Source organism: Phacochoerus africanus, chromosome 1, assembly GCF_016906955.1.
Source record: "Phacochoerus africanus isolate WHEZ1 chromosome 1, ROS_Pafr_v1, whole genome shotgun sequence".
NCBI lineage: Eukaryota > Metazoa > Chordata > Mammalia > Artiodactyla > Suidae > Phacochoerus > Phacochoerus africanus.
In genome coordinates, this window is record NC_062544.1 from 239,447,022 (window position 1) to 239,462,230 (window position 15,209).

The 15,209-nt window shown below is 39.1% G+C and overlaps 1 protein-coding gene across 3 annotated transcripts in view; it reads right to left on the reverse strand.

The window, feature by feature from the left end:
- Positions 1-15,209, reverse strand: part of CMSS1 (cms1 ribosomal small subunit homolog) — a 395,641-nt gene that overhangs the window by 24,400 nt on the left and 356,032 nt on the right. The window lies entirely within an intron of this gene.

The window sequence follows — 15,209 nt, forward strand, 5'->3', positions numbered from 1 at the left end:
TAAAATGTTTCCTGTGTTGGATCTTTTATGGAATATTTTCAAACAAATTGCCAAGATATAAAACGTAAGTAAAAATTTATTCTGCGTTTTTTTCTTAAGTTTCCATTTCAACCAGAGTGTATTCACTTTAAGCTGGTAAACTACTAACTAAAGCAATCTTGTCTCCACTGGCTCTCTTTAAAATGATTACAGATGAAGCTTTCTATTAAAGTCTGCAGACAGCCTGTAGATTAAGAATGCCTATGGCCTGAAGCCAGAGAGATATAATACTACATAATTTCTTCAAGACATGAGGCCAGGACCAAGTTTCTAGACTCTGTTTCAGTTATACAGAAGTAGATTCAAAAGGCTCAGGATTAAAGTAACATGGGGATCTTGAAATTTCAGCTTCTTCTTAGTTAGAAAGTGCAATGGCATCATAGCTAAAGAAAAGAAAAGTGTTATGACCTCTCTTATTCAGAAAGTTAAACTGTCTTGTGGATGCAGATACATGCTAATCTGATGCCAATTAGAAACTGGGCCAAGGCCACTAAAATGTCACAGAAGCTGCCAGACAGTCATAAGAGTCCAATTATAGATCAAGCCAAATTCAGCTCATGCTCCCATGGCAAAGGCCTGGATACAATTAGCAGATACCTCAAGACATACTGCAGTGTCTTGTCACCAGTATCAAGGTTTGGGAGAAGGAGATGTAGAAACCTATTCCATTTTCTTATTTGACAAATGGGGGTGCTCTGTAAGAGTATGTTTAACATGTAGGTTATATTTATTCTGTGCTTACAAAGCCAATTAAACATGACACAAATTAAACGTGGATATGAGCTCAATTATAAGGATATGGATTCTAATTCTGGAAGAAAAAATAAAAACACAATTCTCAATCATGCAAGGGAAAAAAGAAACATGCTTATTAACAACTGCTTTTGTCAAGACACTATCAGATTTACACACCAGGTTCAAATTCTTACATCATTTTAAAGGAAATGGAGTATGATATTTATTTTCTGGGAGCAGTTGCTTCAGCTGGTTTCAGTAGGGTGCCAATGAAGAAGCAAATTTATGGGGTCAATTTCCATAGACACGAGACAACTTTATGAAGTACAAATCCTGTAGTACTGAAAATTTCTATACTTTGCCAGCTGTGTTACGCATGCTGATATTTACTCTCAGAGAGACTAGGTAAGAAGATGAGGACTCAGGGTAGGTCAACTAACCATTAGAAACCAATTCCAACCAGTATCTGTCTTTGACAATTAATAAGCAAGGTTTTTTCTCTAGGCAGTTTTTTTATTTTATTTATTTTTTGGGTCTTTTGTCTTTTTAGGCCACACCCAAGGCATATGGAGGTTCCCAGGCTAGGGGTCCAATTGGAGATACAGCTGCTGGCCTACGCAACAGCCACAGCAATGCCAGATCCGAGCCGCATCTGCGACCTACACCATAGCTCATGGCAATGCCAGATCCTTAACCCAGTGAGTGCGGCCAGGGATTGAACCTGCAACCTCATGGTTACAAGTCAGGTTCATTAACCACTGAGCCACTATGGGAACTCCCTAGGCAGTTTTTTAAAAAAAGGAACCCTAAATAAGGAGTTAAAGATTTAGAAGAATCACACTTGCCCAAAAATATGCCAAAAAACTTACTAAACTTTTAAGTTAATTAATTGGGGCATTTTTTCCTCTCTTCCTCTCCCCTCCCCTGGACTCAGGCTTACCTTCTCTCATGAAAACATCAAAATTACAATTAACTGCTGAACAACCATCAAGAAAATAAGACTGGAAACTACCAAAAAAGATATCCTACACCCAAAGAAAAAGAAGCCACATCAAGATGGTAGGAGGGATGCTTTCATGATATAAGCAATCCCCACACCCATGGGTGGGCGACCCGCAGATTGGAAAATAACTGTACTGCAGAAGCTCTCCCACAGGAGTGAGAGTTCTGAACCTCATGTCAGGTTCCCCGGCCTGGGAGTATAACATTGGAAGGAGGTGCCCCCAGAGCATTTGGTATTGAAGGCCAGTAGGGCTTGAGCACAGAAGCTCCACAGGACTGGGACTAACAGAGACTTCACTCCTAGAGGGGTCACACGGGGTTTTATGTGTACTGGGTCCCATGGCAAAGCAGGGACTCATAAGAATCTGGGTCAGACCTATCTGCAGGTCCTGGAGGGTCTCTTGGGAAAGCAGGGCATGGCTGTGGCTTACTGTGGGGGCATGACATTGGAGGCGGAGGTCCCAGGAATAGTCATTGGCATGAGCTCCCCTGGAGCTGGCCATTTTGGAAAATTCTGGCTCCACCCATCCGAGCTGAGAAGCCCAGACCAAATAACAAACAGGGTGGGAACACAGCCCCACCCATCAGCAAACAAGCTTCCTAAAGTCCTCCTAGGAACATAGCCACCTCTAATCACACCCAGAGACAAAGCTCCACCCACCAGAAGTATAAGACTCAGCTCCACATACCAGTGGATAGGCATAAATTCTCCCACCAGGATGCCTACCACAAGCCCATGTATCAACTTCACCCACCAGGGGGCAGACACCAAAACCAAGAGAGGCTACAAGATTGCAAAAAGAAGACCACACACAAAACTGTACAAAATTAAAAGGTAGAGAAATATGAGCCAGCTGAAAGAACAAGACAAAAGCCCAGAAAAACAGCTAAGTGGACTGGAGATAAGCAACCTACATGAAAAAGATTTTAGAGTAATGATAGTAAAGATGATCTGATATCTTAGAAAAAAAAAAAACTGGAGGCAAAGATTGATAAATTATAAGAAACACTGGGAGTTCCTGTTGTGGTGCAGTGGTTAACAATCCGACTAGGAACCATAAGGTTGCAGGTTCGATCCCTGGCCTTGCTCAGTGGGTTAAGGATCTAGCGTTGCTGTGAGCTGTGGTGTAGGCTGGTGGCTACAGCTCTGATTAGACCCCTAGCCTGGGAACCTCCATGTGCCACAGGAGCAGCCCTAGCAAAAAGACAAAAACAAAACAAAACAAAATATAGAAACACTGAACAAAAAAATAGAAGATTTAAAGATTTAACAGACAGAGATGCAAAATACAATAACTGAACTTAAAAATTCACTAGAGGGAGCCAATAGCAGAATACAGAAAGCAGAAGAAGAAATAAGTGAGTTGGAAGACAAACTGGTGGAAATCACTGATGTGGAACAGAATAAAGAAAAAGAATGAAAAGAAATGAGGACAGTCTAAGAGAACTCTGGGCAACTTAATCAATTAATTAATTTTGTTTTTTTGGCTGCATCTGTGGCATATGAAGGCCCTGGGCCAGGAATCGAATCCAAACCACATCTGTGAGCTATGCCAGTTATGACAATGCTGGAACCTTAACCCACTGCATCAGGCCAGGGATCAAACTGGCAATGCCACACAGACAAGCTAGACCATTAACCCACTGTGCCACAGCAGGAACTCCTGGGACAATTTAAAATGCACCAACATATGCATTATTGGGGTGCAAGAGGAAAAGAGAGAAAAAAAGGGCCAGAGAAAACATTTAAACAGATAATAGCTGAAAACGTCCCTAACATGGGAAAGGAATCACTCATTCAAATTCAGGAAGCACAACAAATACCACGTAGGATAAACCCGAGGAGGAACATACTGAGACACAGATTAATCAAACTGACCAAAATTAAAGACAAAGACAAAATATTGAAAGCAGGCAGGGAAAAGCAACAAATAACACACAAGTGAGCCCCGATGAGGTTATCACTGATTTTTCAGCAGAACCTCTGCAGAAGAGAGTGGCAAAATATACTTAAATTGATGGAAGGAAAAAATGTACAACAAAGAATACTCTACCCTGCAAGGTTATCATTCAGATTTGAAGGAGAAATCAAAAGATTTACAGACAAAACAAGCTAAAAGAATTCAGCACCACTAACCAAGATTTACAATAAATACTAAAGGAACTTCTTTAGGTAGAAAAGAAAAGGCCACAACTAGAAATAAGAAAACTATAGATGAGAAACCCACTGGTAAAGGCAAACATATAGTAAAGGCAGGAAATCATACACAAATATGATATTAAAACCAGCAATTGTGAGAAGAGGAGGGTACACATGCAGGATACTGGAGATGCATTGCAATTAAGAGGCCAGCAACATAAAACAATCTTGTATGTATATAAACTCCTATATCAAAATTTCATGGTAACTGCAAACCAAAAATTTACAATAGACACACAGACACACAAGAAAAAGCAATCCAAACTTAACACTAAAGATAGTCATCAAACCACAAGAAAAGATGCAAAGAGAAAAAAAAAACCCCAACAAAAACATATCCAAAACAATTAGCAAAATGGCAATAAGAACATACCCATCAATAATTGCTTTAAATGTAAATGAATTAAATTCTCCAACCAAAAGACACAAACTGGATGCATGGATATAAATAACAAGACCCATATATATGCCATCTACAAGAGACTCACTTCAGTTCTAGGGACACATACAAACTGAAAGTGAGAGGATGGAAGAAGATATTCTATGCAAATGGCAATCAAAGGAAAGCTGGAGTAGCAACACTCATATCAGACAAATTAGACTTCAAAAATCCCAAATGGTAATCTAGGAAGACAGACAGAGAAAGGAAAGGGAAGCAAAGAAAAAAATTAAAAGAAGAACAACAAAAAAGACTGTTTAATGAATTAAGTTCACTATTAAATATTTATCATTCAATTTTGTCTAGAACTTTCCTATTTCTGAAGATCCTAAGTGTGTAGTCATGTAAGAATTTTTTCCTCATAATTCTATGCAAGGATATGAATCTGTGAATTGTTTCATGGCTCCAAACAGAAAGGAAATTGTCTGGAGGAAGACAAATATTTGTGCTTGTCAGAGAGTCTAAGAGTTAATTAAGGAGCACATTAATGTCCATGAAATGTGCCCAATACAGGACTGAATTGCCAGCTCTCTCAGTTACCATTTCTTTCTTTCTTTTTCTTTTTTGGCCACCTTCAGCTATAAGGACTTCCCTGGCTAGGGATCAGATCTGAGCTGCAGTTGTGACCTATGTTCCAGATGCGGGGACACTGGATCCTTAACCCATTGTGCTGGGCTGGGGATCAAACCTGATTCTCAGTGCTCCAGAGATGCTACTGATTCTGTTGTACCATAGCGGACACTCGTCAGTTAACATTTCTCAACTCTCAAGCTATTATTTTACTTTATACTAAGCGTCCATAAAAAAAAAAAAAAAGTCAGGGGAGTTCCTGTTATGGCTTGGTGGGTTAAGGATCTGACATAGTGTCTGTGAGGGTGTGGATTTGATCCCTGGCCTCGCTCAGTGGGTTAAGGATCTGATGTTGCCACAAACTGTGGCATAGGCATCAGCTGCAGCTCTGATAGAACCCTTAGCCTGGGAACTTCCATATGCTGCAGGTGTAGCCATAAAAAGGAAAAAAAAAAAGTCTGAAGCGACAAATATAAATTTTCCTTTTATTATCTACGCTTATGATACTCCGTTTTAACCAAAATTAAATGTTAAGCAAGGACTTATCTTGTATGAAGTAATTAATATAAATGTGAATATAGCAAACTGATCTCTTTGCCTTGAGCTTCTTCTGTTTCTCCTGTTCCTGAAATCCTCCTCTAGTTAACTTTGACCCTGTATATGAAATTTTTCTATTGGTCACCTGGTTAAATAGGGGCCTACACTGCCTAAATTTCCTTTCCTACTGCACTCCTGGTTGGAGCTGGCCTGAAGGTCAACCATGGGAGATTTGAGAAATAAGTAAGGTAACAGCATGACCCTCTAAATGCCTTTTTATGGCCACAGAGATGGCAGAGAGATGCAGAGGTATGTATTGGGTTCCTGCTTGTTTTTGCTCTTCATCACTCAATGTCCAACTCTTCTACCCAACTGCTGACAACATGCTAACTAACAGTGGCTTCCGAGCCAAAGAGAGGCAGAAGTTTCACAAAACAATAAGTTTCCCTCAAATTCTCGAGGAATTTCCCTTCACAGCCCTCATATAGGACACGGTTTTCTTGGCTTCTCAAAATTTCTCTGAAGACTTTGACTAATTCACCCAAGAAAGTAATTCAGGGAGAAATGAGTGATTTTGTGTTCTGATCCTTTGAAGCTTTAGTTGCCTCACCTCCGCTCATGGCTCTGTAAGGTTTAATACCTATACTAAATCCTTTATTCTATAACCATTATAATGACCTTGCTTCCCTGGATGAACACCAACTGATATATTATCTTTTAAATTTCAGCTCAAATGTTATTTCCTTAAGGGAAATTTCATAGGGAAATATTTTCTCGGTGGTTCCCTTCTACTACAACCCTTGGACTACATTAGGTGTTCTCCTGAATACTGCTATAGCTTCCAATATCCTGGTACATTGCTTCAAAATCTATCTACTGATCTACCCATCTATACATTTATATATTACTAACATCTATCTCTAGCACTAAACTGCAAGAAATCTGGGGACAGAAAAATATTTGAATTGTTTCTTATTATATTTGCAACTTTTAGGCACAGTGCTTATCTTAGAACAGGCACTAAATACACATTTATTGAAAAACTGAAAAAGTATAAAACTTGTATTTTATGTGCATGGCTATACATACACATATACATGCACACACACATATGTGTGTGTGTGTGTATATTCAACCATATAAATATTGCTCAAACTTAACTGAGAAACTGTTGTTATCAATTGTATCAAACTGCAAACATTTATTACTTTGTGAAGCATAACTTTTTTCTTCAACATAGACAGTGATGTAACAGGGGCAATAGGTGTAGCTACATAGATTGTCCTATACAAAATCACAGGTACCATTTATGCAGTCTGGATATGACTGATACACCCTAAAGTTCTACAATACAGGGGCTTTAATTGTAAATGCCGGTGAATAATAATCTATTCATGCCAGTGGTAATTTCTGAGGATATTGTTGTCAATGAGATTTTAACACATTTTCTTTCTTAAAATCATACATCAATAAAAACTGTTGATGAAAAGCAGTTATTAATGTATGACAAACCCATAGCTAACATCATTCTCAACAAGGAAAAACAGAAAGAATTCTCGCTAAGATCAGGAACAAAGCAAGGTTGTCCACTTTCGCCACTTTTATTCAACATAGTTTTGGAAGTCCTAGCCATGGCAATCAAGAAGAAAAAGAAACAAAAGGAACCTAAATTGTAAAGGAAGAAGTAAACTATCACTGTTTGCAGATGACATGATACTATACATAGAAAATCCTAAAGATGCTACCAGAAAACTCTTAAAGCTCATCAATGAATTTGGTAATGTTGCAGAATAAAAAATTAATACATAGAAATCTATTGCACATCTACACACTAACAATGGAAGGTCAGAAAGAGAAATTAGGGAAATCCATTTACCATTGCATCAAAAAGAATAAAATGCCTAGGAATAAATCTGTCTAAAGAGACAAAAGATCTGAAAACTATAAGATGCTAGTGAAAGAAATCAAATATGACATGAACAGATGTAAAAATATACCATGCTCTTTGATTGGATGCATCAATGTTGTCAAAATGACTGTACTGTCCAAGGCAATCTACAGATTCAATGCAATCCTTATCAAATTACCAATAGCATTTGTTACTAGTACAAAATATTTTTAAATTTGCATGGAAACATGAAAGACTCCGAATAGTCAAAGCAATCATGAGAAAGAAAAATGGTGTTGAAGGAATAAGGCTCCCTGATTTCAGGCTATACTACAAAGCCACAGTCATTAAAACTGCATGGTACTAACACAAAAACAGACATATAAATCAATGTGACAGGATAGAAAGCCCTGAAATAAATCCATGTACCTAAGGTCAACTAATATGACAAAGGAGGCAAGAATACACAATGGAGAAAAGAAGGAATCTCCAATAAGTGGTGCTGGGAAAACTAGACAAATACAGGTAAAAGAATGAAATTGGAACACTCTCAAACACCCTACACAAAAATAAACTCAAAATGGATTGAAGACCTACTATAAAATTAAGCTACTATAAAATTAAGACCAGCTACTATAAAATTCTTAGAGGAAAACATAGGCAGAACACTCACTCTCTGACATAAACTGTAGCAATATCTTCTCAGATCCACCTCTTAGAGTAATGAAAATAAAAATAAAAATAAACAAATGGGACCTAATTTAACTTACAAGTTTTTATACAACAAGGAAAACCATTAACAAAATGAAAGGACAACCTGCAGAATGGGAGAAAATTTGCAAATGATGCAACTGACAAGGGATTAATCTCTAACATATACAAACACAACTTATGCAGCTCAACATTAAAAAAACAGAAGTTTCTGTTGTGGCTCAGTGGGTTAAGAACCTGATATAGTGTACATGAGAATACAGGTTCAATCCCTGGCCTTTCTCAGTGGGTTCAGGATCTGGCTGCAAGTTGCAATGTTGGTTGCAGATGTGGTTCGGATTTGGCATTGCTATGACTGTGGTTTAGGCCTCAGCTACAGCTCCAACTCGACCCATAGCCTGGCAACTTCCATATGCCACAGGTGTTGCCTTCAAACAAACAACCCACCTAATCAAAAAATGGGCAGAAGACCTAAATAGACATTTCTCCAAAGAAGACATATGGATGGTGAAAAAACATATGAAAAGATGCTCAACACTACTAATTATTAGAGAAATGCAAATCCAAACTACCAGATATCACCTCTCACCAGCCAGAATGGCCATCAACAAAAAGTTTACAAGCAATAAATGCTGGAGAGGGTTTGGAGAAAAAAGCAACTCTCTTATACTGCTGGTGGGAATGTAAATTGGTATAACCACTATGGAAAACAGTATGGAAGTTCCTCAAAAAACTAAAAATGGAACTGCCATATGATCTAGCAATCTCACTTCTGGGCATCTATCCAGAGAAAACCATAATTTGAAAACATACATGCACCCCAATGTTAAGTGCAGCACTATTTATAATAGCTAGATCATGGAAGCAACCTAAATGTCCTTCAAGACAGGACTGGATAAAGAAGATGTGGTACATATATACAATGGAATATTACTCAGCCATAAAAAGCATGAAATAATGTCATTTGCATCAACATGGATGGACCTAGAAATTATCCATTCTAGATGAAGTAACTCAGACAAAGACAAGTATCATATGAGATCACTAATATGTGGGATCTAATAAAAGGATAGAAATGAACTTATTTGCAGAATAAAAACTGATGACTCAAAGACTTTGAAAACAAACTTATGGTTACCAAAGGGGACAGGTGCTGGCAGGGAGGGATGGACTGGAGGTCTGTGACTAGCATATGCATACTGTGGTATATGGAATGATTGGCCAACAGGGACCTTTGTATAGCAAAGGGAACTGTATTCAATATTCTGTGATGGTCTATATGGGAAAAGAATCTAAGAAAGAGTATATGTGTGTATGTGTGTAAATGAATTCACTTTGTTGTACAGCGGAAATTATCACAACACTGTAAATCAACTATACTTGAATAAAACTTTAAAAAATGGAAAAAAAAAGAAGTCTAGCACAGGAAAGACAGGGTAGAGGCTGAGGCTCATTTCCTTTTCCTGTTCTTATTTCAAGATGTCTTATATCAGGCTTATATAGTACAGGCAGGAAACTACTGAATTTTCTGGAAAAATAAAATGGCCTAAGAGAAATGCCACAGGAGAGTAACATTGGGGGGGTTCCATAGTAAAGGTCCAGCTTTATTATTATATCACCCTACAATGAGGTCGACTAATAAGGCCCACTCATGAACAAAAATTTTCCATCAACTTTTTTTTTTTTTTGGCTTTTCAGGGCTGCACTTGTGTGGCATATGGAAATTCTCAGGCTAGGGGTCTAATTGGAGCTACAGCTGCCAGCCTACACCACAGCCACAACCACATGGGGTCTGAGCTATATTTATGACCTATACAACGGCTCATAGCAACACCAGATCCTTAACCCACTAAGCAAGGCTGGGGATCAAACCCGCATCCTCATGGATCCCAGTTGGATTTATTAACTGCTGATCGATGAAGGAAACTCCTCCATCAACTTTTTAATATGTCTCTATTTAATATGAATAGACAGCTAAGGTTCATCAGATATATAAGGAAAGTCTCCAAATTGAGAGTAAATACTCAACGAAAAGTAAAAAGAGGAGTTCCTGTTGTGACGCAGTGGGTTAAGAATCTGACTGTGGTGGCTCAGGTTGCTGCAGAGGTATGGGTTCAATCCCTGGCCTGATGCAGTGGATTGAAGGATCTGGCATTGCTGTAGCTGTGGCTCAGATTCAGTCCCTGGCCTGGGGACTTCCATATGACATGGTGTGGCCATTAAAAAAAAAAAAAAAAAAAAAAGAACCCTGAGGAAATAGAGACTGTATTTGAAAACAATTAAAATTCACATTCTCAGAGAGCTAAGGGAAGAATTTTCAGCCACAAGACAAAAACAGGATGCTCTTAAAAAAGGGGAAAAAAATCAGAGAACATTTTAAACATTAAAATGAATAAGAAAGTTGTGGAAATTCCTGTTGTTGCTCAGCAGTAACAAGCCCAACTAGTATCATGAGGATGCTGGTTTGACCCCTGGACTCACTCAGTGGGTTAAGGACCTGGCATTGCCATGAGCTGTGGTGTAGGCTGCAGACGAGGCTTGGATCCTGTGTTGCTGTGGCTGTGGCATAGGCCAGCAGCTATAGCTCCAATTCAACCCCTAGCCTGGGAACTTCCATATGCTGCAGGTGCAGCCCTAAAAAAAAAAAAAAAAAAAAGAAAAAGAAAAAAGAAAAAAACACACACAAAAGAAGAAATAAAGTCATAATAAAAACGTAAGAGTAATTCTTGAAGATAAGATAGAGGAAATCTCCCAGGAAGGTAAAAAATAATAAGAAAATATGGAAAGAAAATTAGGAAACCAGCTCAAGAGACTTACCGTGACAGTAAAAGGTATTATAGAAAATAAGTCATATAAAACAGTGAGGAAAGAGTGATTAAAAAACCTAAGAAAAACTTTACAAAACTGAAGGAAACTTTCTAGAATATGAATCTCCAAATTGAAAGTCCATTAAATTTATAGTAGAATAAATAAGAAAAATACCCACACTGAGGAGAATTGCTGTGAAATTTCAGAACATCTTGGTCAAACAAAAGATTCTAAAAATTTCAAAAAAGAAAAACAATAGCATAAAAAATACAAGAGAGAATGGTGCCAGACCTTTGCAACAGCAATAACAGATATTAGAGCTCAGTGGAACAATGCCTTCAAAGTGATGGGGAAAATTTACTTGCAAATTAGATTTTTATGCCCAAACTATCAGTCAAGTTAAGAGGAAAAATTTCAGATTCAGTAAATGTTCTCAGATATCTAAGGCATATACTGAAGGCTCTATTCTAGCACAGTAAAGGGCTAAGCCAAGAAAGAGGATGATATTGGATTCAGCAAATTGGGATTACAACCCAGGAGAGTAGTGAGGGGGCAGTAAAGAGAAGTGTCACTCATCAGGCCTAGAGAATAGTCAATTCAGAGTGGAATAAAAGTATGGAGGTATGTAGGAAAGAACATAACTGATTTATTTGAGCATATGGAAAATATTACTCCTGGGCATGTGGAAGAAATGTTAGGAAATTAGGAGCAATTAATAGGAACTCAAATAGCTAGGCAAATGAAGATATGAAGTAATTATTAATGCCATGAAAATAGTTGTATAAGAAAGAAGGGATGTATATAGCTTCTTTTTTTTCTCTGTACTGAACAATGTTTCCATAGTAATAATTATTAAAGAGTGACAACTGTTTTAACCAAAGTGTGATAATTGTGTTTGCAACTGAAGAGGGGATAGGGTGTAGATGAGAGTACTATGTCCTCATATACTACCTCAGTAAGTTAATGGATAATATCAGGAGTTGGTAAATCAAGAAACTGCAGTATAGGAAGTACACTTGTGGCACAGTCGTGCGTTAAGGATCTGGTGTTGCCACTGCAGCTATGGCACAGTCTAACTGTGGCGTGGGTTCGATCCCTGGTCTGAGAACTTCCACATGCTGTGGGTACAGCCAAAAAAGAAAGAAAGATAGAAAGAAAGAAAAAAGGGAAGAAAAAAAGAAAGGAAAGAGGAACAAAGAAAGAAACTGCAGTATGAAAAAGCTGCAAATAAGATAAACATCTGGTTGCCTCTGAGGAAAGACCTGGAAAATAGTAGGGAAGAAGACTGCTTTTTTTTTTCATCAAAAATCTTTCTACTTCGGTAAAAATAAAAAATTAAATTGTCATTTTATAATAAAATTAGCATGTTCATTGTAAAAGTAAAAACAACTTAGAACTGGCTTTTGGGTTTGGTCAAAATTTATTCAATACAGGCAGAGTGTGAGCCAAAGAAAGAAAGGAGGAACCCAGCTGCTGAGGAAGCAGCCTTTGAGGCCCGTGCGATCGGAGCCACCGGGGTCTCGGCCAGTGACCTGGGAGTCACTGTACTGGGGGCCGGGCGTCGGGCGGGGTCAACTGGATGCGGTACAGCTGCCGCTGGTCCCCTTCCCCCACAATTCCAGCGCAGGGCATATCTTGGGCCCAGGGTCCGTGGGACGTTCCCGAACGCGCCCCCTCCCCCCAAGTGTGCAGGGCGCAGGTGCTGCGCGTGGGAGCACCTAGAAATGAGCGGGCCCTGGGCAGAGCTGCGGGGTTACGACGGTGATTTGCGGTGTCACCTGTAGCCGCGCAGAAACAAGTTTAAAGGGGGGGCTGGTCTGACCGCAGGTGGGACTTGGGTGCCTCCCTGGAGACACAGGTGGCCTCCCTGAGACGGTGAAGAAACGAACCATCTAAGCCCCTCGGCTTATTAGTGATTTGGAAATCTGAAGATGACGTTTTTCTCTCCTTTACCTGAACAATGAACAAGCCTTGTTTTTACAGTGTAACACGATTCTTCAGTTGGCAGCGTACACGTTGCGTAGCATTTTTTTTTTTTTGTCTTTTTGCTATTTCTTGGGCCGCTCCAGCGGCATATGGAGGTTCCCAGACTAGGGGTCGAATTGGAGCTGTAGCTACTGGCCGACGTACGCCAGAGCCACAGCAACGCGGGATCCGAGCCGCGTCTGCAACCTACACCACAGCTCATGGCAACGTCGGATCCTTAACCCACTGAGCAAGGGCAGGGACCGAACCCGCAAGCAACCTCATGGTTCCTAGTCGGATTCGTTAACCACTGCGCCACTACGGGAACTCCTGCGGAGCATTTTTAATGGGAAAACTAACCTCCAGTGAGACAGCCTAGAGCCTTAAGCACCAGCTTATCAGAAATGGTGTTGGGAAACACGATCTCCTCCGATGAACTAAAATTGGATATGAAAGTTTTCTGCTAGGATGGGAATGAGGTTCTTGCTGATGGAATTGTGTGCACATAAAATAAAACGACTGGTTAACATTGAAAAAAAAATTTATTCAATACATTCTCACCAAAATGTCTAAAATTAAAAACTGAGAATTCCAAAAGTTGACAAAAATACGAGACAAGCAAGTCTCATACACCAACAGTGGAAGTGCAAAAGTGGTACAATCATGTTCAAAAAAAGTCTAGCAGTTTTTATAAAACTAAATATGATTCAACAGAGGAGTTTCTGTCATGGTACAGCAGATAGGAATCTGACTAGGAACCATGAGGTTGTGGGTTCAATCCCTGGCCTCACTCAGTGGGTTAGGGATCCAACGTTGCCATGAGCTGTAGTGTAGGCCACAGACACGGCTCAGATCTGATGTTGCTGTGGCTGTGGTGTAGGCTGGCAGCTGCAGCTTGGATTTGACCCCTAGCCTGCACACCTCCATATGCCGCAGGTGGGGCCCTAAAAAAAAATAAGCAAAAAAAAAAAATTATGATTCAACAATTCTACTCCTATGTATTTACTCAAGAAATAAAAATATATGTTAACAAAAAGGCTCATATATGAATGTACTGCAGATTTATTCATAATGGGTCAAAAAGGGAACTAGCCAGAAGTACCCATCAATAGAAGAATGGATAAACTGTGGTATACTTACATAATTCAATGTTACTTGGTATTACGGACTGAATTGTGTCCCCCATAATTCATATGCTGAAGCCCTAACTCTTGTGACTCTATGTGGAGATGGGGCCTTTAAAGAGGTAATTAAGGTTAAATGAGGTCATAAGGATGGGGTCCTGATCCAACATATGAGGAAGAAAAGGAATACACCTGACCAAGGAGGTAAAGGACCTATATGCTGAGAACTATAAAACTTTAATCAAAGAAATCAAAGAAGATGTAAAGAAATGGAAAGATATTCCATGTTCCTGGATTGGAAAAATCAATATTGTAAAAATGGCCATACTACCCAAAGCAATCTACAGATTCAATGCAATCCCTATCAAATTACCCACAACATTTTTCACAGAACTAGAACAAACAATCCAGAAATTTCTATGGAACAACAAAAGACCCAGAATCGCCAAAGCAATCCTGAGAAACAAAAACCAAGCAGGAGGCATCACTCTCCCAGACTTCAAGAAATACTACAAAGCCACAGTCCTCAAAACAGTGTGGTACTGGTATCAAAACAGACAGACAGACCAATGGAACAGAATAGAGAACCCGGACATCAACCCTGACACCTATGGTCAATCAATCTTTGACAAGGGAGGCAAGAACATAAAATGGGAAAAAGAAAGTCTATTCAGCAAGCTTTGCTGGGAAACCTGGACAGCTGCATGCAAAGCAATGAAACTAGAACACACCCTCACACCATGCACAAAAATAAACTCCAAATGGCTGTCAAACTTAAATATATGACAGGATACCATCAAACTCCTAGAAGAAAACATAGGCAAAACACTCTCTGACATCAACATCATGAATATTTTCTCAGGTCAGTCTCCCAAAGCAATAGAAATTAGAGCAAAAATAAACCCATGGGACCTCATCAAACTGAAAAGCTTTTGCACAGCAAAGGAAACCAAAAAGAAAACAAAAAGACAACTTACAGAATGGGAGAAAATAGTTTCAAATGATGCAACCGACAAGGGCTTAATCTCTAGAATATATAAACAACTTATACAACCCAGCAGCAAAAAAGCCAATCAATCAATGGAAAAATGGGCAAAAGACCTGAATAGACTGTTCTCCAAAGAAGATATACAGATGGCCGGGAAACACATGAAAAAATGCTCAACATCGCTGATCATAAGAGAAATGCAA